Source organism: Nyctereutes procyonoides, unplaced genomic scaffold (assembly GCF_905146905.1).
Source record: "Nyctereutes procyonoides isolate TBG_1078 unplaced genomic scaffold, NYPRO_anot_genome, whole genome shotgun sequence".
NCBI classification, from domain to species: domain Eukaryota; kingdom Metazoa; phylum Chordata; class Mammalia; order Carnivora; family Canidae; genus Nyctereutes; species Nyctereutes procyonoides.
In genome coordinates, this window is record NW_026575140.1 from 36,260,991 (window position 1) to 36,285,434 (window position 24,444).

Genomic DNA, 24,444 nt, shown 5'->3' on the forward strand with positions numbered 1-24,444 from the left:
AGGGATTGAGAAGGAACCTGACACCCAGTTTGGGACTGGAACAGGCCAGCATGAAGCAAAAGAGGCAAAGGAGAAATCTGAGCTGGAAATGGAAGGGCATCTCTCCCCCTTACCCTGTTTGGGCCACATCCAGCTCCCCCAGATCCTGCCTCTGTTTTGCAATTTGGATGAATTAGCTCGCTGGGCGCCTGCTTCCTGGACCCTCCTCCACCCACAGCTGCTGGATCTGATCTCCATCCATCTTCACCCAGGCGAAGAGCCCAAAGGGGGCTCCAGGGAGACTGCAGTCTCCAGCACAAATGAGAAGCAGGACTTCCGGGAAGACCTCTGCTGATAAGTAGAGTCAGGGAACATGATCACCCAATCCTCATGAAATTACTGGATGTGATGGAACAGGTAAAGAATGTTTTTTTTCGGGGATAATAAAACAAAACCAAACCCCTCCACGACTCTGGGTTCACCAACCTCTCCCTTGGTTGTGGCCCGGTTGTTTTTTGTGAAACCAATCCCATCTAGAATATTCCTTCAGTGTATATTTAGCACCGAAGTGTCTGAATTGGGGAAAACAACTGGGTTTTTTTCTCACCTTCAGTCCAGATGCAAGTGATTTCATTCTAGTTGGAATTTCCATCACTTAACCAGCCTGGTAAGATACTTAATATCTTCAAGCCTCAACGGTTTCATGTGTAAAATTAAGATGATAATTGAGATAATTCCTGCCCCATTCATCTCATAGGATGAGGTCAAGTGAGATAATAGTTTTGAAAGTGCTTTTGCAATCTGCTAAATATCACAGATGTGACTATATGTTACTAGTATCACTTCTGACTAGCTTCTAGAGCACAAATTTACTGGTGTATTTTATGGCTACATCCTGAAGCTTATCATTAAAAGGAAACGTTCCACCCCTGACATCTTCAACTGTAATATCCAAATCTCTAGCTCTCACTTCCTATCAGTCCAGTTTTCCCTTCCTTAACCCTACCACACATTTTTTTTTTACTTCATTACAACCCTCCCGTTATTTGCACTGTGAGCCTCCTCCTGCTTTTACTTCCTTCCCTACTCCCTAGAACTACGTGGCCCATCACCATAATCTTTTTGTAGTCAACGCCTTCATGCTCTCAATCTCTCTTCCACCACATTGTACTCAGATCCGCAGCCTCGTATCACTGTAGGCATCTGCCTTCTCCCCTTCTCCTTCCCTAGTTGCTGAACACTGTTGGAAGAAATGACACAAGTAGATGGATTGCTGCCACCCCAAATTTATGGTCTCCAAGCTCATTGGGCCTCTTTGCCAGAGCAAACATTCCACATCGTACTCTGGTCAAGTCACCTTCCTAATTGCTGCTCCCCTTCTCATAGCAGATAAACGGGTTGACTTTTCAGAGAGAAAACTGAGGCTATCAGATAAGTACTTGAAAACTCTCCTTCAGAACCACAAATTACAACATCTACATCTAAATCCAGCGTACCTCCTGGGATCCTGTGCCGGACCGATAGACATCTTTCTCCTTTCCAGGTAAAGTCTTCCATCTCTTTCCCCAGCTGATCTTCACCTAACTCCTCCAAAAATGTTTTCTCTCCTGTATATTCAATCTCTAAAAGGTCAGAATAAAGTTGCTCCATGTCTTCTTCTAGCTTCTGTGCCCATGTCCCTTTCTCTTCACCAAATCTCCCAAACGTGGTCGACCATCATTGTCCTTACCTCCCTAATTCCCATCCAGTCCTCCATGTATGACAATCTGCAGCTCTTCACTGCTCTACTGAATCTGCCTTAGTTGAAGTTAACAATCACTGCCTAACTGCAAATTGCCTGATTGACAGTGATTCTCAGTCATGGACTTGGTTTACTGTCTTGGGGCATTTGATAATACTCTGGCTTCCTCTTCTTCTAACTCTCTTTCATTGGCTTCTGAGATGTGAGTCCTTACTGAGCTTCCTGACCCACTCTGACATTTCCTCCATGCTGGTACATATGTACGCTTATATATTTCCTTCATGGCTATGTGTATATTACCTTCTTGGAGATATATTTATATAGAGATTCTTTATATCTGCCTCTCCTAAAATGCCAAGTTTCCCAATTTGACTTTTTCTTTTTTAGCTATTAATACTTTCTGAATAATTTCATCTGCTCCAGGGTTTCATGTTGATAATTCTTTTATTGAGGCTGATTTCTAATTATGAAATTCCAACCTGAAGTGTACAGCCAACTGGCTACTGGACACTTCCATTCAACTGATGCACTCAAAAAGGAATTTAATACATTCCCCCCAAATCTGGCTTTCGTCCTATGCTCCTTCACTTGGTAAATGCTATGACTAGTTACCTAAAATTCTGGATATAATGTTGACCTTTCTATCCCTCACTGTAATATCAAATTAGCCATCAAGAGCTGTTTATGTCTTCTTTCCATCTCCTCTGCCTCTGCTGAGTTCAGGCTTTCCCTGTCTCTCCTGTGGATTGCTATCATCATTTCCTGATTGGTTTTCCTGCCTCCAGTATTAGAGCCTTCTAATACATTTATCATGTCAGAGTAATCTTTCTAAAACAAAAACCTATCCATGTATTCCTACCATTTATTATATGTTCAGTATCCTGCTAAAGTCTTTACATTAATTGTTACATCTTAGCCTCACAGCAATCCTATGAAGGAAATGCTGATAATTATAATTTCAGAGGAAAAAATACCATGTAATTACTACATAGGCAAATCAGCAATTAAACCAAAGCCCACATGCTTTACGTCCATCCACTAATATGCTTCTCCTTGGCTCAGAGAATAAATCCAAACTCCTTAGCATGCCATGCCCCCAGAAACCCACTCATACCCTAGTTTCTTATTGTCTCTACATGAAATTTTAACCTTTCCCTCCTCCCCCCTTCACACGTGAAGAAATGCCTCTTCTTCCTTCTACACCCCCACTAAACTCTATGGAGACTTCTCACAGAGTGCCAATCCACCTTTATCTTATTCGTTAATTTCTTTCCCACAAAACTGTGTGTGAGCATCTTGAGATCTTCTTTGTCTCTAAGACCTAACACCATCTTTGGCCTGTAGTACATAGGTTGGCAAACTATCGCCTGTGGCCAAAATCTGGCCTTCCAATTGTTCTTGTATATAAAGTTTTATTGGAACAATGCTACTTCTAGTCACTTACCTGTTATCTATGGCTGCTTTCATACTACAATGTCAGAGTTGAATAGTCAAGTAGTTTCAACCAAAACTGTATGGGCCATAATCCTAAAATACTTACTATCTGGCCCATTATAGAAAAAGTTTGTCAGTCTCTGACATAGTAGCTGCATAATTAATGTCAGTCAAATGAAAGAGTACATGCAAGATTGGTTGAATGAATCTCTGAATAATTGGATCATTCTCTATTTTTTTAAGATTTTATTTATTTATTCATTATAGACAGAGAGAGAGAGACAGAGGGAGAAGCAGGCTCCCCTCAGAGCAGGGAGCCCGATCAGTACTCGATCCCAGGACCCCCAAGATCATGACCTGAGTGGAAGGCAGATGCTTAACTGATTAAGCCACCCAGGTGCTCTGACTGAATCATTCTTAAGAATAGTACCTTTTGGCAATGGAAAGTAAGCAATAAGAAAATTTAGATTCAAGCAAGTGTTTCCTGGCAATTAGCAATGATCTTGGTTTTTTAAAGATTTTATTTATTTGAGAGAGAGCTTAAAAGAGAGAGAGAGAGAGCAGGGAGAGGGGTAGAGGGAGCAGCAGACCCCCCCATTGAGCAGGGAGCCCGATACAGGACTTGATCCCAGGTCCCTGGGATCATGACCTGAGCCAAGGGCAGACACCCAACCGACTGAGCCACCCAGGTGCCCCAGCAATGATTTTGTTTTAATGAACAGAGATGAGCAGAATAAGTGGTATTTCCTCTACTTATCTATCTATCATCTATTTATTTATTTTTAGAATAAAGTAGAGGTTTGTGGAAGTAGTCATGAGCCTATGGTCCAATGACTAGCTCAGGCCGGAGCTAGGATTTGGACTCTATCATTTATGGAAATCCAGAAGTCATGGGACCCCCTTGTGTCTTTAGAGATCAGTCTCCTGAGGCACAGAGCAGGGCAGTAAAGGACAGGAGGCAGTAAAGGACAGGAGTAAACCCCAGAGGAACAAGGGGAAATAGCCAACATTAATAATAATCACTCTGAAAAAAAAATCACTCTGCTTACCCTCTCTGAGTGTTTTTGAATGAACAGTGTCATTTATAAAGTACTTAGAAAACATAAAACCTTGCACATTTAGAAGATGACAAAAGACTTTTCTAAATCTTGCTCATTTCACATTCCATCAACCTGTAAGAATTCCTCAATGAAGAAATAGGTAATTAAGATTAGAAAGGTTAAGTTTCAACCGATCAGTGTTCAAATTTTGATCTCTCCAGCTTTAAAATCCATACTCTTTTTACCACTCCAGGCCACTTTCCTTTATTTGTAAACACATCAGTTATAGCTTGAAGAAGCCCTCATTTCCAGAGACTTTAGGACTTGCCGTACACCCCTTTGTGGCCTGCCATCCTGGCAGTGTGTTACATGCAGACAAGATTTACCAGGCACTTTTGAGAAGCTTTGATTGTCACATTTACATTGGTGTATATTGTTGTTATATTTGTTATATCTAATAGTTACATCATTGTCTCTGCAGCTCTCCCAGGGACAAATGCTGAATTTGTTTTTCAAGCACTCCCAATGGCTAGAGCTAGCCAGGGTATTTGGATAGAGGGTGTGGAGGCTTCCCTAGCCACATCACACCCGCCTCGATAAGGAGACAGGATGCCACATGACCTCCCAACACTTGCCAAAAAACAGGCTAGCAGGGGGATCAAGAGAGGGTGGGCGTGCCTAGTTAATCGGGCAGAGCAGACTAAACAAGCCTACACATTCTGACCTTTTCCTTCCTTTGGGTTTTTAATGAAAGTTCTTTCTACCCAAGAACAAAACCAGTCATTTGTTCCTTCACTTAACATTCACTGAGCACCTATGCCAGGACAGGCCTTTCCTGCAAGGAACCTGCCAACTGGTGGACAAAACAAACATATAAATAGACAATAAGGTGGTGGAATCACAAGGTGGTGAGAGTCCTATGAGATCTTGGAACAAAGCTCTAAAAAAAAAAAAAAAAAAAAAAAAAAAAGCAAGTCTTTCTCTCTAGGACTTGGAGAAGCATCACAGAGGAGTTAACATTGGAGCTAGGTTTTAAAAGATAAGTAGGAATTTACCAAAAAGAGGGTAATAATGATAATAATGATGTCAGTGATTTATTGACTACCTATTATGAGTCAAAAACTAGACTGGGAAACTATCCTTATCACTAATTCTCACTTCCAACACACTTTAGAAACAATGAAGTGAGTTCAAAGAAGGAATCCAGCATGCCCAAATTCATAAAGGCAGTAAATGGCAGAGCTAGGTCTGGGCCCAGGTTTTCCTGGCTTTCCAAACTGCATTATTCTGATACTTCTATTTCAGATGAGGAGCAGAGAGGCAGAACATAAAATTTTACATCCCAGGGAAAAGTAAGGTGTTTGGATGAGCTGAAACACACAGCCATGGAGGAAAGGAGCTGAGGATGAGAGACAATAACAAGCTCTGGTCTTGAAGGGCCTTGTATGTGTCGTCCACCGTCAGATTTCTAATTTACAAATGTCATCCCAGCAGAAGGCAGGGAGACCAATCACAAAGCTGTGGCCTTCTTCCAGGCCAGGGATCCTGAAGACTGGAGGAAGAATGTATTTTCACGAGATCAAATTTTCAAGATCAATGTGAATGGGGGCAGCGTGCTGGGATGGATCTCTCAGTAAAACATGACTGCTTTCCTCAAAGAGCCCTTTGAGATCCACTGCATTTTGTAGATGGAAAGTTGAAGCCCAGAGAGGGGATAACTAGGGACACAGAGGGCGTCAAGCCTAGACCTCCTGACTTTTGGGGTCTGATGCCTTTCCCCCTTCCTGACAGCCCTTCATGGGCGCTAATAACCCAGACTTCCCCCTCCCTCCCACCTCATATGGGCTGCAGCCATTTCTCTTTCCCCTCAAGTCATCCTGGAATATCTCCCAGTACATGGACAAGATCCAGCCATCTAGGAAGGCTGGCAGGAGGAAGCCCCTAACAATGAACAAATGTTCAGGGAAAACCCCCAGTGATTTCCCAAGCGAGCCGAGACAGAGCAAATCTTCCCGGCACTCGTGCTTCTCTGAATGGGACCAGGTGATGAGGAAAAGCAGGATGGTGGAGCCTGCAATGCCCCAGACAGGCTTTGAAGCAGAAAGCCAAGTGCAATCAGTTTAAGGGATATTACTTACCTTCCTCTGCATGCCAGCAGTGGGTGGGGGAGGAAAGGGAACACTGTGCAGAGACATTCCTTTACTAGAGAACATGGCTTGTTCAAGATTCTGGTCTGTGTTAAACAATGATCACACCAATTCCAACATCTTGCACAGGCTCCTACTGACCTCCCATGGCCACCTGTCCAGCACCCTGGGAGGCTCCATTGGCTAGCCCCCATTTCCCCCTAGCCAACCCATGAGCTCTGTGACCCTCAGCAGACAAGGGGCTGACATCCTTCCCTCCTAGTTAGTCCCACTCCTCATAGGGAGAAGCCAGCAGCAGGCAGACAGCCTGTGCCAATAGTGGGTGCCCTTCTCCAACAAGTAAAGATCCCAAGAGCCTTGTTCTTCTCCCAGAAGAGAGAAGGAGTCTACACTGGGTGACTAAGTGAGTAGACCTGGTGAAGAAGAGAGGAAAAAGTAGGATGCTACAAAAAAAAGGGACCAGACAACTTTGAGGACAGACAACAGGGAGCTCTGAAGGACTTTCAGCCACAAGGTATAAACACGTGCAGTGTGTTCATGTGTGTCCTCAGTGCCAACTTATTGGAGTGAGACAGCTTCTTCTCAAGAGGCCAAGAAAGGAAACAAGGCTCCCTTTATGGTGTTCTCCTACCACCAAGAACCTTCCATGAGAGCCAGCAGAAAATGTTCTAGGCAGTTCCACCTCCCTGCCTTTGGTCATTTCCTTTTCCTGTCTGGCGTCCTCTCTGCACATTCCCTTAACCCATAGTGAATGTTCCAGTTCATTTCACACCTTCTCTCCCATAAAGCTTTCTGCCTTAGGTTGGTTTCCTCAGAAAACAAGAGCCCCAGTCAGAGACTTGGATGCTGGTAGTTCATTTGAGATCTATCCCAGAAAGCAAAAATGAGGAGTGTGATGAGTGAAATGAAGAGGGGAAACCAGCATAAGGTGCACTGTCAATGTCGCCATTGCCAGGGCGATGCACGCCTCCTAAGAAGTGTACAGTATGCCTCCCAGAATTCTCCATCGGCTGGATGAGACTGAGGCACTTCTCCTGGGCTTCTCTGCTACATCCCCTCCACCCCCCCATACCCAGATGAGGGTTGCTGAGAGCACTGTCTGTGTATTTAAGTTCTCCTGGAAGCAGATGCTGAGACAAGGATTCAAGTCCAAGTCATTTGAGAAGTGATGCAAGGAAGCACCCATAGGAGAGGAGGAAATTGATACTGAGAGGGCCTATGGAGGCCAAGAAGGGTGTGTTAGCATGCAACTAACCATGGCTGGGCAATTCTAGGAGCCTCAGAATTATCCCTGCAGAGAGGAGAGGGTGCTGGAGGTTCTTTCTCTCTGTCCTTTTCCTCATTTTTTGAGGTTAGAAGCCTGTGCCCTAGGCTGCAGATAATTTAAAGCCCTTCAAGCATTCCCAGCACAGAGACAGAGTGGGGTCTGGCTGTGGGAGAAAGCCCAGAGTCAAAGAATTATAGCTACTGGCATTGTAATTCAGGTCCATCCAGGTAGAGGATGTAGGTGTGGCATTGCCAGCTTGCTGAACAAGCTCCTCAAATCTAGAAGGCTCTGAAGTAAGGAACTGGAAGACAGGAACTCTGCCAAGGGGAGTGGAGACTGAGCTGTCCACCACAAGTGTGGGTGGCAGTGAGAGGCAAGCCAATTGCAGAGCACCAATGCAGCATCTAGCCACATGGCTTTATTATGGCCGGCAACACTGACTTGCTCTTCCCTTCTTTTCAATATCTGTTAAGTAATCATCAGATACATGTAAGCTGCCCCATATGTACATGTAGGTTGAATACTTGAAAGTAGATTGCAAACTTTTGGGGGTCAGAGTCTGCAGCTTAGTCTTTTCGTCTCCTTTAGTACTTAACACAAAGCTTTGTACCTAATTACAATTTGTCTACTTTGCAAAAAATATTGAAGGCTTCATTCAGGAGTTCCCTCCCTTCTCTATCCATATAGTTATCTTCCTGTATATATGCCAGGCCTTACATCTCTTCTTTCTGTCTTGGAAATAACAAGAATGGGATTTCTCCCTTTCCTGATTTTGGCCAACTCGTTTGCTCGCGCTTTTGACACAATTGACTCTGCCTCTCTTCTGCTATCCTCCTTCCAGTCATTTCTTCCCTCAAATTGTCTGCATAGCAGGGATGAGGGCTGGGTAGGAGTCCTGAAATCTGAACCATCCCACTCCACATAGGGTTTGTGCAATGTGTCAGAGGAGGTCTCCTAAGGAGCCCTTGGGATGAAATGCAGGATCTGGAATGCACCATCAGTTCTGGCAGCCCAAAGGCTGGTATCCTATCTGGCTTGGCAAGAAACTCCATTCTGCATGATCATTTGTGAAATGTTAGCCTGGGAGAGGGGGCATCTGCTTTGTTCTTCCCTTTAGACCCCTACAGGGTGACCTTTCAGGACTGGAATGAGGTGCAGAAATGCTTGAGTCAAGCCCAACACACATACTGTCCTCAGCTTCTCCCACTAATTCCAAGGTCTGCTATTTCCTAAGACTCAGCTTAGCCTTTGGAAAATGAATTGTTCCTTGTCAAAATCACTTAGATTCCTTTAGAAAATGAAAAGTTCCTGTTGACCTCCTTGGAATCTAGAAAATCAAGCGGCTCAAAAAGTGGAATATGGATCTGAGAAGTATAATAGTCTTTCCGCCTCCTCAAATCCTTTTGGGAACAAGGTTGGAAGTGAATGAATAACCCTACATACTTTACAAAATTAATTTATGCATAATCCTTTTCTTGCCTCATTCTATCCTTATCCCCAGTCTAATTCCTATTGCCCTTCTTGCCACAGGTCCCCATGAAAATGAGGTTGAATTATATCTTTAAATATCCGTGTATACTTGTATCACATGTAGTGTTGGTTGGGAAGCATATACGTCTTTAATTTATATAAATCATATGGTGTCATAAACCTCATTCTGTTTCTTCCTTTTGTCACTTAGCAATAGGATTGGGGGTGGCGGTGGATGGGTACAATGTTTGTTTTTTTCCTTTCTTCTCTTGAAGCATATCACACAAACAAAAGAGTGCATGGTCTTTGAAAACTGTCCATGTGAACTTCCCTGATATTATGTCCCTCTCCCACTATAGGAACCCCTGAAGTGAACATTATGTTAATCACTTTCTCTGTAGTGTTGTTCCATCTCTGCATAATATTCCGTTCATTTGTCTGGTTCTGCTCTTTATGTAAATGAATCATGCAGAATGTGTTCCTCTGTGGCTTGCTTTTTCAGCACAACTTTTTTTTTAATTTATCCATGTTGATGATGTAGCTATAGTTTATTCATTTTCATTGTCGCAGAATATATTGTAGAATACAGAATACATGCTGATGTTTTTCATCTGTCTACCATAAGTAGTCATTTGGATTGGTGGTGGTGGTAGCAAGGCCATTCTGAATAATATTGTTATGAACATTTTAACCATGTTTCTGTGTGCAATGGGGCAGGAGTTTGACAATGAAATAGGTCTAGGATTGGAACTGCTGAGTCATGGGGCACAGACGCACTCCTGCTTTAAGAAATGCCAAACTACTTGACGGGGTTAGAACTCACAGTCTCTCCCACACTATGATGGTTTTCTTTCTCCACATCCTGGGAAACACTTACATCGTCAAACTGTTTACCACTGTGAACATGGCAAGCCTGAAAACATCTTCATTTTGGTTTGACTGTGTCTTCCTCAAATGCCAATGAGCTTGAGCATCTCTTTACAACTTTATGGAACATTTGTGTTTTCTATAAAATTCCTATTTGAATTTTTGCCCAATTACCCCTTAAATTGTTCATCTTTTTCTTATTCATTTATAGGAGTTTTTAAAAATATATATCCTGGATACTAATCCTTTGTCATGTATATGTGTTCCAAATATCTTCTCCAGTCATCAGCATTACTTTTAGCTCTGTTTATGGCATCTTTCGATAAACAGAAGTATCTAATTTTAATTAAGTAGAACTTATCAGTTGTGTGTGTGTGATGTGTCTTGCATAAAAAATTATTTTCTTGTGGTCATTAAGATATTCTTCCAAACTGGCACACCATCGTGGCTTTACTCATGTTATTTACCTTCTCTGAATCTTGGTTTGAAAAATATTTGTGTCCTGGAGGTTTTATGAGAGCTACATGTGATAAATGTGTGTGAAAGAACTTAGCAAAGCACTTCACACATAATTGGGACTCAATATGTATAGTTCATCCATTGGAGTATAGTGCAGGTTCTATCTTTCACAGATGTTCAACTTTGCAAGTAATTTCATTTTAAACCGTCAATATTTAGAGTGTGTCATTATATGCTATACAGTATGTTAAATATTCTATTGTTCACCAAAACCTTGTAAACAATATTATCACCACTATCATGTTGATGAGGTAATTAATACTCAGAAAGTAAGTGATTTACCTTGGGCACAGCTATTAAATGGCAGAGCCATTATTATATTTCCTATCTGCCCTTCTATCGAGACTGTGAAATACTTTATGGGACAATTTGTGTTCAGAGAATGGCAAGAGCCCTGTAATGTGGAAAATAGGTTACATAAGTATGTATGTGGGGATGTGGTAGAGGGAAGAGAGTAAAGGTGGTCTACATATCCTTTTGCTTTTCACTTTATGGAATATGTGATATAATTTGCTCTCGTCCGTATCTTCTATCCCCCTGAGACCTGACTCAGAGTCTTTTGAAACCACCCATCCCCCAGAGTGTTCCTGCATAAAGATGTTGCCCATAATTGAACCAACCACATTCTCCTTGAACCTACAGCCCTCCTTCATAAAGATGGTGTCCATAATTGAATCAACCACATTCTCCTCTCTAAGGAATTCCACATGAAGTGGAACATTGCTCCAGTCATAATGTAACTGGACTCCAGTGAGTATCTTTTTGTAAGAATCTTGAGTCACCCAGAACATGTGTCAACAGGGCTTAGAGCTCTGTTTGTTTGCTTCCCTAGACAGATGTTGAAATAGGATCTCCCACCACCAAACTGCCCAGACAACCAAGCAACTCAGTAACCACTTACTAAAGCTAACACTGGCATTCAGTTTCCCACCAGATGAATTATAACATGGTGTACATTGGGTCCATCCAAGTCACTGAAGGTTAGATCTGAAAAGACCTTAGCAATCATCTAAACACCTTGTATGTTATAGCAGAAAGGGAACCCGATTCAAAGACCGGATGCATGGAAGTAAATCTCTACATTAAATGTACATCCTTACTTGAAGAACATTGTATAATCGCCTTCATCTATAAAGGGAAGATCAAAAAAATACTCCTCTTTCTTCCATCATAGGGTTGTTATTAGAATCAAATCAAATATTATACATGCTTCTGTGATGATCAACTTTAAAACGTTGTATATGTAAGAGAAGAAAAGCAAATGCAAACATTTGTTGGCCTAGTTCAGGCTTTTACAAATTCAACTCTATTTAATTGTCCTATAAAATGCATAGCTAAGAGACTGGGAAATTTTTGTATGTGTCCAGATCAAAACAAAGCATAGGGCAGATTCCACAGAGAAATGGTCCATTACTCCCATTTTTAAGTTGTTCTTATGCAGAGCATAGATACCATTGTTCGGCCCTTCCCTTGCTTATGGAAGACACTAATTAATAATGGCTATCTTTCCTTTTTTTTGTATATTTTTTTATTGGAGTTCGATTTGCCAACATATACCATAACACCCAGTGTCCATCCTGTCAAGTGACCCCCTCAGTGCCGGTCACCCAGTCACCCCAACCCCCCGCCCACCTCCCCTTCCACTACCCCTTGTTCATTTCCCAGAGTTCGGAGTCTCTCATGTTTTGTCTCCCTCTCTGATATTTTCACTCATTTTCTCTCCTTTCCCCTTTATTCCTTTTCACTATTTTTTATATTCCCCAAATGAATGAGACCATATATTGTTTGTCCTTCTCTGACTGACTTACTCACTCAGCATAATACCCTCCAGTTCCATCCACATCGGAGCAAATGGTGGGTATTTGTCATTTTTAGTGGCTGAGTAATATTTCATTGTATACATAAACCACATCTTCTTTATCCATTCACTTTTGATGGACACCGAGGCTCCTTCCACAGTTTGGCTATTGTGGACATTGCTGCTAGAAACATCGGGATGCAGGTGTCCCGGTGTTTCACTGCATCTGTATCTTTAGGGTAAATCCCCAGCAGTACAATTGCTGGGTCGTAGGGCAGATATATTTTTAACTCTTTGAGGAACCTCCACACAGTTTTCCAGAGTGGCTGCACCAGTTCACATTCCCACCAACTGTGCAAGAGGGTTCCCCTTTCTCCACATCCTCTCCAACATTTGTTGTTTCCTGCCTTGTTAATTTTCCCTATTCTCATTGGTGTGAGGTGGCATCTCATTGTGGTTTTGATTTGTATTTCCCTGATGGCTAGTGATGCGGAGCATTTTCTCATGCACTTGTTGGCCATGTCTACGTCTTTCTCTGTGAAATTTCTGTTCATGTCTTTTGCCCATTTCAGGATTGGATTGTTGTTTCTTTGAACAGCTATCTTTCAGATGAGCAACTACATGGTTTTAGAATCTTACTCAAGACAGGAAATTATTCCAGGAAGTCACTGACAATTATTTCTCAAAATTAAGTCTTTGATATTGTTGAGAAACAATGAGTTCAGCTATCTCCTATGATAAATCCCATGTAATAAAATTTGTTTCAGTTATCTTTTGTTACTTAACTTACAACCCCAAAACAATGGCAACTAATTTTGTAGGGTGGCTTGAAATTTCCTCAGATGGTGTGGCTAGGATTGCTCATGCAGCTGTATTTAACTAGAGTTCTGGCTGGACTGGAAGGTCTAAGATGGCCTCACTTACAAGGCTCACAGTCAATGTCGGTTAAGGGCTGGGCTTCAGTTCTCCTCCATGTGACCTCTCATCTCTAGAAGACTAGACTGACTTTCCTTAGATGACATCTCAGGGTAGCATTCTAAAAGGTCTTATAAGGTTCAGCTTCAGAAGTCACATAATTTAACTTCTGCCATATTCTACTGGTAAAAGCAAGTCACTAGGATATCCAGCTTCAAGAGCATCAGATATAAATTATATAATATTATGTATCTATCTACCTATCTACCTATATATATGATGAAAGGAACAACAATATACTGGGATGCGAGGAATTTATGGCCATTAAACAATCTACTAGAATCTTCCCTCTTCCCATAAATTATTCATATTCCTCCCACATGTAAAATGCTATTATCTCCAAACTAAGAACTCCAAAAGTCTCATCCTAATTGCCTTAATTATCTATTGCTTCACCAATTATCCCAAAACTTAGCTGCCTAAAACAAAACTAAGGGTTCATTATCTCCCACATTTCTGTCAGTCAAGAATTCAGGAGGTTAGTTGGACACCTTTGTCTCAGGGTCTCTTATGTGGTTTTAACCAAAATGTCAACCAGAGTAGTAGTCACCTGAAGGTTTGAATGGGACCAGAAAATCCACTTTCAAGATGGCCCATTCATATGTCTGTGAACAAGAAGCTTCAGTTCCTCTTTACACAGATGTCCTCCTAAGGTTGGCTAAGTGTTCTCATAATATGGAAGTTAGCCATCCCCAGGGTAAGTGATGTAAGAGAGAGTAAGGGGAAAAAACTAAAGTACCTTTTATGAACTTGCCTTGGAAGATATATATAGTTATTTCTATATCTTGCCCATTACCCAGGCTAACCCCATTCAGTATGGGAGGAGTCTATACAGGAATACCATTTTGGAGGCTGGCTGCCACATCAATTATGGTATTAAGATAACAGTCCAGAATTTTACAATCTGCTTCAGTCTGGATGTAAATGAGTCTCCATAAGTGTGGTTTTCAGGGCAGCAACTCTTAAACATCAGCAACTCCAGAGACCTGTGAACTAAAAAGACAATATGTCTTCCCCAGACACACTCAACATACAACACTGAGATGGGGGAAATGATGGACAATAGACAATACCATTCAGAATGGGATAGCAATACCCACACAGAAGTCATTTATAGCACTTCTGATATCCAGCTGTCACATGTTGTCAGCTCCTCACCCTGGGGGTGAGAAGTGTTCCTGGATTAGCAACACCTTCTTCTGCCTGAGAGTTGTCTCGCTGTTCCCCTCAGCTTTTCACTCTCCCTCCTGAGCTCTAGTTCTAGCTTTCTAAAAGGCTATTCTTTTTATATAGGAAATGGTTTGTGCTCGTATCTGAGCAGCTTTCTCAGGAGCTTATGCTTCCTGCTTCCCACAAGCCTCTTTTCATTTGAACTATCTCTACCTCTCTCAGTTCAAATTAGCAAAGTGCAAGCTACCAATGCTACTGACATTATAATTCTCTTAAAATTTTTGTGGGTTTCCCACGATCTCATCCACATTCACTCCATGTCCCCCAAAGCCAAATCTATCATTCTTTTTAAGACCTCTTTATATTGCAGAGAAGTCCACTTCTTTGGGACAATGCCACTGAGATCATTAGAAGCTTTTTCTAGCTTTCTGGACACCTTAAATTTTATGAGATCTTAACAAAAGGCATTGCAGCCACACACTTGATCTTCGTCCTGAAGCCATTTTTTATTTTGATAATCTTCTGCCAGATGTAGAGACAGGAAATATAAAGAACTATTACTTTCCAACCTAGCAAGTCCTTGTTCTTTTATATTTTCTTCAAATTCTGCTTGCAAATGCTACAGTTATTAGCTCACCTCTCTTCCCTACTTTATCATATGCAGTTGAAGACACAATCTGGTATTTTTATCTTTCTGCTTCAATATCTCCTTAGCCAGATCCAACAAGTTTATGAGGCAAATTTCTATTGTGCACATTCCTACAGTCTGCCAGGTTATACCAAAAATTGTCTTTTCTTACTTTGTCTTCAATAACCATTTCCTTTCTGCTCCTCTATCCTCTTTTCTCTCTTCTCTTTCCAGCCTCTACTCACCACCTACGTCCAAAGCCAATGCCACATAGTTGAGGTTTTTCTTATGGCAGCATCACACTTCTAGTTAGCAATTTGCCTCAGTTTTCTATTGCTGTATAACAAATCATCCAAGATTCGGTGGCTTAAAACGACAGTGCTTTAGGATATCTCACAATTTTGTTTTGGCTAGGTCATTCTTCTGAAGGGTTTTGGAGAACTCACTCTTTTATTTTTGATTTCCACATTTTCAATTGTCACAATTGGGTGGGGGTTGTCATGGTTAGAGGCCCAGGATGTTGCTACACATGTTACAGTGCACAGAACTCCCCACAACAATGAATTATATAGCCCAAAATGTCGATAGTGCTGAGATTGAAAACTCTGTGATAAGTATTTTATATGCAATATCTTCTTTAATCTTTATAATAGTGCTATTAGTAGGTAAGATCCTCATTATTTACAAAAGAGAAAAGTAAAGCCAATTCGAGTTAAATTATCTTAACAAGATTACATGATTAGCAGAGGGCAGTCAGAGCTTTAATACATATTATATGCCTAAACTCTTAACTATGATACTATTTGATGTGCATTCCACTTGGATTGTTGATCTTCATAAAAGATCAGATTTTTCTAAATATTAAAACCATACCAGGCAATAGTCTAATCTCTCCACCAATGACTTCTTCTTTGAGTTTTTCCATTCTATCTTAGCTGCTTTTCCTAGAAATAGAGCCTGAGGCAAGGATTAGCAGGAATGCGTTACTTAGGAGGTACAGTACTATTGCTGTAAAAGTGAACCAAAAGAGAAGTGAGGCAGAGAATGGGAAAATAATGCAAGGTGATACATTACAGAAAGGTACCTATATGAGGCAGCTAAATGGGATGTCTTAGGCTACTCAGAGTGGGGATGCTCCTTAGTTCAGTCCATTGGAGGGAAAAAGGGAGAGGAAATTTATTTGCCAGATCCTTCACATCTCCTGAGTTCCACTGCTCTGTTTGCCTTCTAGGGGTTTAACTCCTCCACACTCCCAGCCTGCCTCAACCCCTGCAGCAGCTGCTCAGGAAGTCAGATCTCACACCTGCAGCTCAGTCTTCATCTGAGTCCAGAAGTTCAGGAGACAGGTGAAGGCAAGAGAATCTGAGGTATGACCTAAGATGTGTCTGATATACTCTTCAACATGCTCCCCCATCACTGGAAGGAAACCTTTCTGCCTTGCATGAACTAAGGTATCAGTTGGGATTCATTAAGATTTAGAAGGTAGACAACCCAGATCAAACAAGCTAAAATGCTAAGAAAAGAAGGGAAGTTATTGGCTCGTATATCTAAAAGTCCAGAAGATCAGCAAGTTTCAGATTTCTGACTCAGTCGTGTGATTCCAGTGGTATGGCCTTGAAGTTCTCATGGCTAAGCCTCCTTCCATGAGCCAATTTTATATTCATACTGGTAGTGACATGACCTTAGTAACCCTAGGTCTCTCACCACATATGACTATATCCCGATATGCAGAGGAAGAAATGAACTTTCTCCATTTGATTCTCTTATAAGTGAAGACATTTTCCTAAAGCGCCCCGCAGGGAGCTCTCCCTTGCAGTTCTCATTGCCCAAGTTGGGTGTGGTCCATTTCTCAATAATCCCCATTTAGAGGGGCCTCAGGCACACTGATTGGTGGAAGCTTGGATTCTGGACCAATCATTGTCAAGAAAGAGGGATTACCGCCACAATTTACACCAACCAGGGCCCACCTCCTGCACTGGGATATCCTTTAAACTACAACACTATAAAATGGAGGTGGAATACAGAGGCAAACTTGACATCAAAGAGAAAACCACCATGTCTACAGAAGACAGCCTTCCAAAGCTCTTAAAGACACAAAAACCAAGCTGCCATCTGCATTTCTTAGAGTTATCATGAGGTCCTGACTCACTTCAAATGCACTTCTTCAGGGATCTTGCTGTTCTTCCCCCCCACCCTCCACCCCTCAGGAAGCCATCTCTCCACCATCCCTGCCTTTGATGGCCTTATTCTCAAGCTAATCTCAAAGGCTTTCCCTGATGGTTCACAGTCAGAAAACATAGGCTATAGAAAATGAAGATTTTAGAATTAGTAGGGATCTTAGAAACCTAGATCGGGTTTCGTCATACTGTATGTTATGGAGTCCCAAATGCTCGGTAGAGTGCTGTCAGATATGGCCTTCAAGGACTAAAGGGAAGAGCTAAAGAGTGTGGCTCTGGACACTCTGCACTCACCCAACCAGGGTACTCATTTGATTTAGTTTGAATTGAATAATCAAATCAAATTTGAATTTATTTATTTTACATAGTTGCATATTTTGTTTTAAGATTAACTTTCCTTTATAGAAAGAATTTCTTGAAAATGGGAAGGAAGGTTCCAAACAAAATCCATTTATCATAAAAGTGAGAAAACTGAAGCTCAGAGAGGGGTCTGAGGCATGTTTTGAAGGTCATGGTGCTAATCTGAGCCTCATCCTCAGGACCACTATGCCGTATTTGGAAAGATCCATTCTATGCCTTCTGAGTCTTATCTTTTCCAGAGCCAATAGCCTAAGCTCTTGGAAATCTTGCTCACAGAAAGACATTCCAAGTCATCCCACCAATTCATAGTTCAACTCCTTGTTAAAATCACACAAAATTGTGTAGTGCCAAGAAATGAACATGATGACTCAGATGCATCTGAGCAGCAGAGAGAAGACCAGGACTACCTCGTTCCCCATCAGAACGCTGAACTCCTAACAATGCAGCCAGGGATCACATTAGCTACTTGGCAGGCACAAAATACCATTGCCTCATACTGTCCATTAAAACTCTTAAGACATTTTTTCATAAGCTGCTGCAAAGACTTTTCTTCCCATTCTGTTCTCAACCACTTGTTTACTTAGACCCAATTTCAGGACTTAACATTTATTTTACTTAGTCTAAGAATTGGCAATTATAAGTGTCCAACTCTGTACATTTCTAGGCAATGAGAATTCTAGGACAGGAGTAGCAAACTCACCTCCCTATAGAGGGACCAGCCAGGGAGGGAGGGACGTAATGTCAGTAAATTAAGGCAGCCAGGTACAAGTCAAACCTGTGATATAAGAACTCTGGTAAGCTGGAAAACACAGCCCTATCTAAGGAGACAACATCTACTCAGCTTCAGCTCATTTTTGCATTACTATGCAAAAATCAAGCCCAGCATTGCTCTGTCTTCTGATTTTGTAAGAGAAGCCAGAAATATGGATATTTACTGGAAATATCCAGTCTTAAATGTTGGCCACTAATTTAAAAAGTTCTAATATAATCTTTAGGCCAAAGAAAATACATCTGCAGGCTGGGTTTGCCCATAGACTCCAAGCTTACAACCTTTGCCCTGTGGGGATGAGAGAGTGAGGCAGCACTGGTTATTGAGACAAAAGTATAAGATGATGTATTATCATGGATTTAATAGCATAACATTTATTTTTAAGATTCCCTTGTTAATCACATGCTTGGGCATTTTAAAACTAAAAAGAATCTTGGAGATTATATTGTTTAATTTTCTTATTTTTACAGAAGAAGAATCTGTGATGCTCAGAGAAGTAACTTGGCATTTAATTAAATATATTTCAGTGAAATGAATAAAAAAATAGATTCTCAGAAATAGAAGGAGCTGGCATGGTCCCCCAGTTCAGGGTTTCTCAACCTCAGCACTATTGACATTTTGGACTGGTTAATTATTGTGGGCACTATCCTGTGCCCCGGAAAATGTTTAGCAGGATCCTGGCCTCTACCCACTAGATGCCAATAACACCTCCCCACAGTCTTGTGGGGCAAAATGGAGGCAAAAATATATCCATATATTGCCACATGCCCCTGGGGAACAAAATCACCACTGCCATTCACTGACTCCTTTGTCTTACAAATGAAGAAACAAAGCCTCAGAAAATTGAAGTTTTGTTGAGGTTACATGGGGAGTTATTGGCACAGCTGGTACTAAGTCTCAGGTATCTTAATTCCCCATAGAGCACTCTCTTCTCTAGGTCCTGAAAATCTGAACTACAATTTCATCAGCAAAAGAGCTGTCTAAAATTGCATTTTTTTAAGTTAAGAGGCAAGATGATAGTGAGGAGCACAGCATCTAAGACTAACATAAATGAACTTCAATCTTACCTATTCTACTTACTAACTTTGTCACACTGACCAAATTAACCTCTGGATATTTGTCTCCTCATTTGAAAAGGTGATTCTAAGAGATAAAGGGTTTTTTTTTTTTTTTTTTTGATCTGTTTATTTATTTGAGAGAGAGAGAATGGGCAGGGTGAGAGGGAGAGAGCCTCAAGCAGACTGTCCATTGAGTGTAGAGCCCAGTGCAGGACTCAATCTCATGACTCATGCATTCACGACCTAGGCCAAAATCAAGAGTCAAAATCTTAACCATCTGAGCCACCCAGGTGTCCCAGAGATAAAGTTTAGTTTTTAAAATGGTGGTAAAATGTATATAGTGCTTGCCACATAATAGGGACCAGTCAATGAAAGTAGTTATTTTATTATACTCATAGTTATTACCTGGCCTGGGGCCATCAAACTACAGCCTCCAAACAAAATCTTTCATGTCTTTTTTTATATGGCCTATGAGATAAGAATGATTTTTACATTTTTAAATGGTTTTTAAAACGTTTTTAGTTATATTATTTATTTTTTTTTAAGATTTATTTATTTGAGAGTGAAAGAGAGCATGTGCACACCAGGTGGAGGGGCAGAGGGAGAGAATCCTAGAGAAGACTCCCCACTGAGCTAGGAGCCCAATGTAGGGCTTGACCTCACAACCCATGAGATTGTGACCTGAGCTGAAACCAAGAGTTGGATGCTTAACTGACTGAGCCACCCAGGTGCCCCCTAAAATAATTTTTATAAATACTGTTTCATGATAGATAAAAAATCATGTAAAATCAAATATCAGTGTTCACAAATAAAGTTTTATTAGAACACAGCCATGCTTATTCATTTACACATAGTCTATGGCTGTTTTCACAAAGCAGAGTTGAGTAGTGCAACCTAGATCATGTGGCTGGCAAAGTCTAAGATATTTAATGGCCCTTTATAAGAAAAGATTGCCGGTCTCTTAACTAGATCTTTGATCTGCAAGGAGAAAACAGGCAGCCACAATTTGCACAGAGCCCTCTGATGTATGGGAGGAAATATAGCAAAATAATCCATCATTGCTTTTTGGTGCTCCGTTGCTATTCTAGTGCCTCTAACCATGTGTTCAACTCTGTTCACCTGAGATATTTCTCAGCATCTGTGTGCACCTAGTATTTTCAGAAATAGTTGTCCGAGGGACACGAGAAACCTTTACTTTTTATATGTGTTCTCTTTTGAATAAATCCCATTGTAGACTTGATACTTAGAGGTATTTTTCAAAATCTGGAATATTTATCAGAAAGAAAGGAAATGGTTTGCTCAGTGTTAAGCCAACCACATATTTTAAGTGTTGCATGATTTGGACAGGACAATAAAGAAGGATATCCGGCAAAAAGGAAAAATAGATATGAGTTATCTGCCAAGACTAAAATTTAAGAGATGTTGTCATATCACCTTTATGTGTGTGTGTGTGTGTATATATATATATATACACACACACATATATATATGTATGTGTGTATGTATATATATATATGTATTTTATATATAAAATACGCTGAGCATCTTTGTTTTTATTTAACCTGACTATAGGCCAAGGGTTTAAAAATCAGGATACCTGTTTATAGTCCTCGCCTTGCCACTAACTAGATTTGTGGTTTCTGGAATTTTTTTTCAACTCAATACAAAACATATATTGACTGTCTAATGGTGCCAGATGCTGGGCTGGGCATCAGAAGTGCAAAGATAAATCGGACATGGTCTTTGCCCTCAAAGATTTCGCCAAGGGTGTGTTTAAGTCATTGAAGTCCTGTGAGGGTCAGTTTTCTCATCTGGAAGTGTAAGGCACTGAACTAAATATTTCACCCACTCTAGAAACTGATATTGACTTCCTTTGTCTTGCCATACCCTCTAATAACAAAGAATAAAAATAGAACTGTATCATTATCATCATTCAATTTTAAAGAATGCCTAGTCACACTCTGTGAAGTAGTTCACAGGTAATTATATTACAGTATAATAAATGCAAAATAGGAGTATGAAGCACATGAAATGAAGCTACCAATTTTTTTCTGAATGAAGAAAGGCAGGCTTCACAGGACAAGTAACATTAGTAAACTGAATGATGAACAATGAATAATGATGAGTTCATTGATGATGTGGTATGTTGGGCATTCTCATCTATGAGAAGGGGTAAAGCCAAACCAAAACAAATGTAGGAGATGAGGAAGATTGGCCAAGAGAGATAGTCCCTCCCCAACTAGAGCTGGCAATTAAAAACCAAGGAAGATGAGCAAGATTCAGTCTAATCCAATCTAAGACCAGGGAGAATTTGATACAAATAGGGGAGGAGAGCTATGTCATTCAGGCTTCAGGATGGTTAGTGTTCTTCATGCCACAGGTAAACTAAAAAGGTTCACTCTACAGGAGATGATGGAAGTCAGGCACAAGGCTCCCCAGGGGAGAGGGGTGATGAATACCAGGAGAGTGTCAGGCCAGTAGATGACTACTCAGTTTTTGGGATTTTGTTCTGGACCAGTAGGACAGAAATAAGTACCCAGGCTCAGAATCAAAAGACAGCACCACCATGCTCATGGGTGTCTGGAATAAGGGATGCACATGTAAAGGTACAGATTATTCCCAGACCTCATGTTTACATGGCAAGAGAGCTTTACATGGCTTGTCAGTCCTGGGGATCATAATCTTGCTAGAGTGGGTACCATGGCAGAAAGCTCAGGCATTGAAGGGGCAGGCAGGATTGGTTGCAAAGATAGAGAAGGAGGAGAGGTCTTTATAAATGGAAGCACAACATGTGCAAAAGCACACAGATGCACTTCTAACTCTTCAACAACCCAGACACTCCCCTTCTTGCCTTCCAACTTGTCATCTGCAAATGTATCTATAACACAAACAAGAGAGGCCCCATCATGCCTCTCCATTTGTTAAGTCCTAAGTAATTTGGCAAGGGATGTAGGATTCATACACATCGTTTAATGCTTTCCTGATTCAACTTAACTAAATTCCAAACTTTAATCCCATTGTACAAGGCTCTGGATATAGCCAGACCTGCCTTCTTCAGGAAGGATCCCTTGACATTCAGACCCTTGACTCTCCAGAAACTTTGGATGCCTCTGCCTGACTTGATAGCCACATCTTCCCCATTTCCCATTACAACATCACTCCACTTACTCCTCCATTTCCAAAGGTCCCCTGTACATGCCTGTCCCACTGCAGACAGTTCAGAGCACACCTGGCCAAAGCTAGTTATTGACCTCCTGTCCCCACCCCTCCACATGGGACCAAGGTTTTACCAAGCTCCCCAGTGTGCTGTGCCAAAGCCTTCCTCTCTACCCACCCCCACACTCAGCCTCCACTCTACTCCTAGGCCATAGTGCACTTGGGGGAAATTCAATCCATATGTTTCCTTTTCTTCCTACAGAACGCATCCAGCCATTGTTTAAAGAGGGAGGCAACAGCCAAGAAGAGCCACGTGAGGCCTGTCTTAGCCTTCCAATCCTTCATTAGGGAGCAAGGAAAGAAGAACTTTGCCAAGAGCAAACCTGAAACATTCCTTTGGGTTTGGTTCAAAGACTGCAAGTCCATGCTTCCACACAAACGTGTTCCTAGGACTGAAGACTTAAGGCACTGTTCAAAGGATCTCTTGGGCATGAGGAGATGAGAATAGCCACCACCACCACTGGCCCGGCTCTGAGATGTGTGTGAAGGGAATCCATTCGTAGGAGGCTCTTTTACATGATTACCTTCCAAAGCTGATATATACCCTCTCTGAGAATATCAATTCTTCCTAATTATAAGCACACACTACTACAGATCAACAATATTACAGTTCAAAGAAACCTGAGATATGCATTAGGTGTGTCTCAATTATCTCATTTTAAAATAAAAGAAAACAGACTCAGGGAGGGCAGGGACTTGCTCAAGGTCAAACTGCTGATCAGTGTTTCATGAAGAAGCCAGGACTTGTGATTCCAAGTTCAGAGCTTTGGAGTCAGTGCTTCATGCCCTGACCTCATAAGATGCTAAGTGCCTAATACAGACAAGATTCATTTTCTTTTCTTTTTTTTTCCTCTCTCTCGGCTTTTGTTTTGTTTTGGGTTTGATTTTGGTTTCGGGGTTTTGTTTTGTTTTTACCATCACAAAAGTTTGGTTTTGTTTAAGATCGTAGATACAAAGAACAGATTAGTGATTGCCACAGGCTGGGCATGGGAGGCAGGGGGTGGTGTGTGTGAGTGAAATGGGTAAAGTGATAACTGATATAAATGTACAGTAATAAAAGTAAGTCATGGGGATGTAATATATAGCATGGTCACCATAATAATGGACTGTATTTTTTTTCATTTTTTAAAATTTAAATTCAATTAATTAACATATAGATTATTATTAGTTTCAGAGATTCAGAGTGCAATGATTCATCAGTCTTATGTTAACATCCAGTGCCCATTACATCATGGGCCTTCCTTAATGCCCATCAACCTGTTACCTCATCCTTCCTACCCCTCTACCCTCCAGCAAAATTCATTTTCATGTTTAGCCTTCCTGGCTTATTCTGGACCAATCCTTTTTAAAACTTTTCTTTAGGGACACCTGGGTGGCTCAGTGGTTGAGCATCTGGCTTTGGCTCAGGGTGTGATCCCAGGATCCAAGATTGAGGTCCTCATCGGGCCCCCTTCAAGGAGCCTACTTCTCCCTCTGTCTATGTCTCTGCCTCTCTCTCTCTCTCTCTCTCTCTCTGTCTCTCATGAATAAATAAATAAATCTTAAAAAACAAAAATAAAATAAAACTTTTATTTATTTATCTATCTACTTTCTTGTGTGTGTGTTTGGGAATTGGAGGGAATTCTTTGAACCCACCAGCTAGGGACTCTTAGATATCCTAATAAATGTCTATATAGGCTTTCCTTAAATAATTTTGAAGACCAGAGCTCATTGCCCTCTATATTGGCCTATTCCATCCTTGGGCAAGCTCTAGTTACTAGAAAGTTCTTTCTCACATTAAGCAGAAGTTTGCTTCTCTAGCATTTTCCCCACAAACTCATATGCTTACT

The 24,444-nt window shown here is 41.2% G+C and overlaps 2 long non-coding RNA genes across 2 annotated transcripts in view; one reads left to right on the forward strand and one right to left on the reverse strand.

Annotated features, from left to right (window-relative positions):
• The window catches only part of LOC129497542 (uncharacterized), a 64,272-nt gene that overhangs the window by 20,917 nt on the left and 18,911 nt on the right, over positions 1–24,444 (reverse strand). The gene's annotated exons all lie outside the window — the stretch shown is intronic.
• On the forward strand, positions 1,383–24,319 carry LOC129497541 (uncharacterized). The gene is made up of 3 exons (XR_008661957.1): positions 1,383–1,522; positions 16,267–16,402; positions 22,818–24,319. It is a non-coding gene; the product is annotated as an uncharacterized LOC129497541 (long non-coding RNA).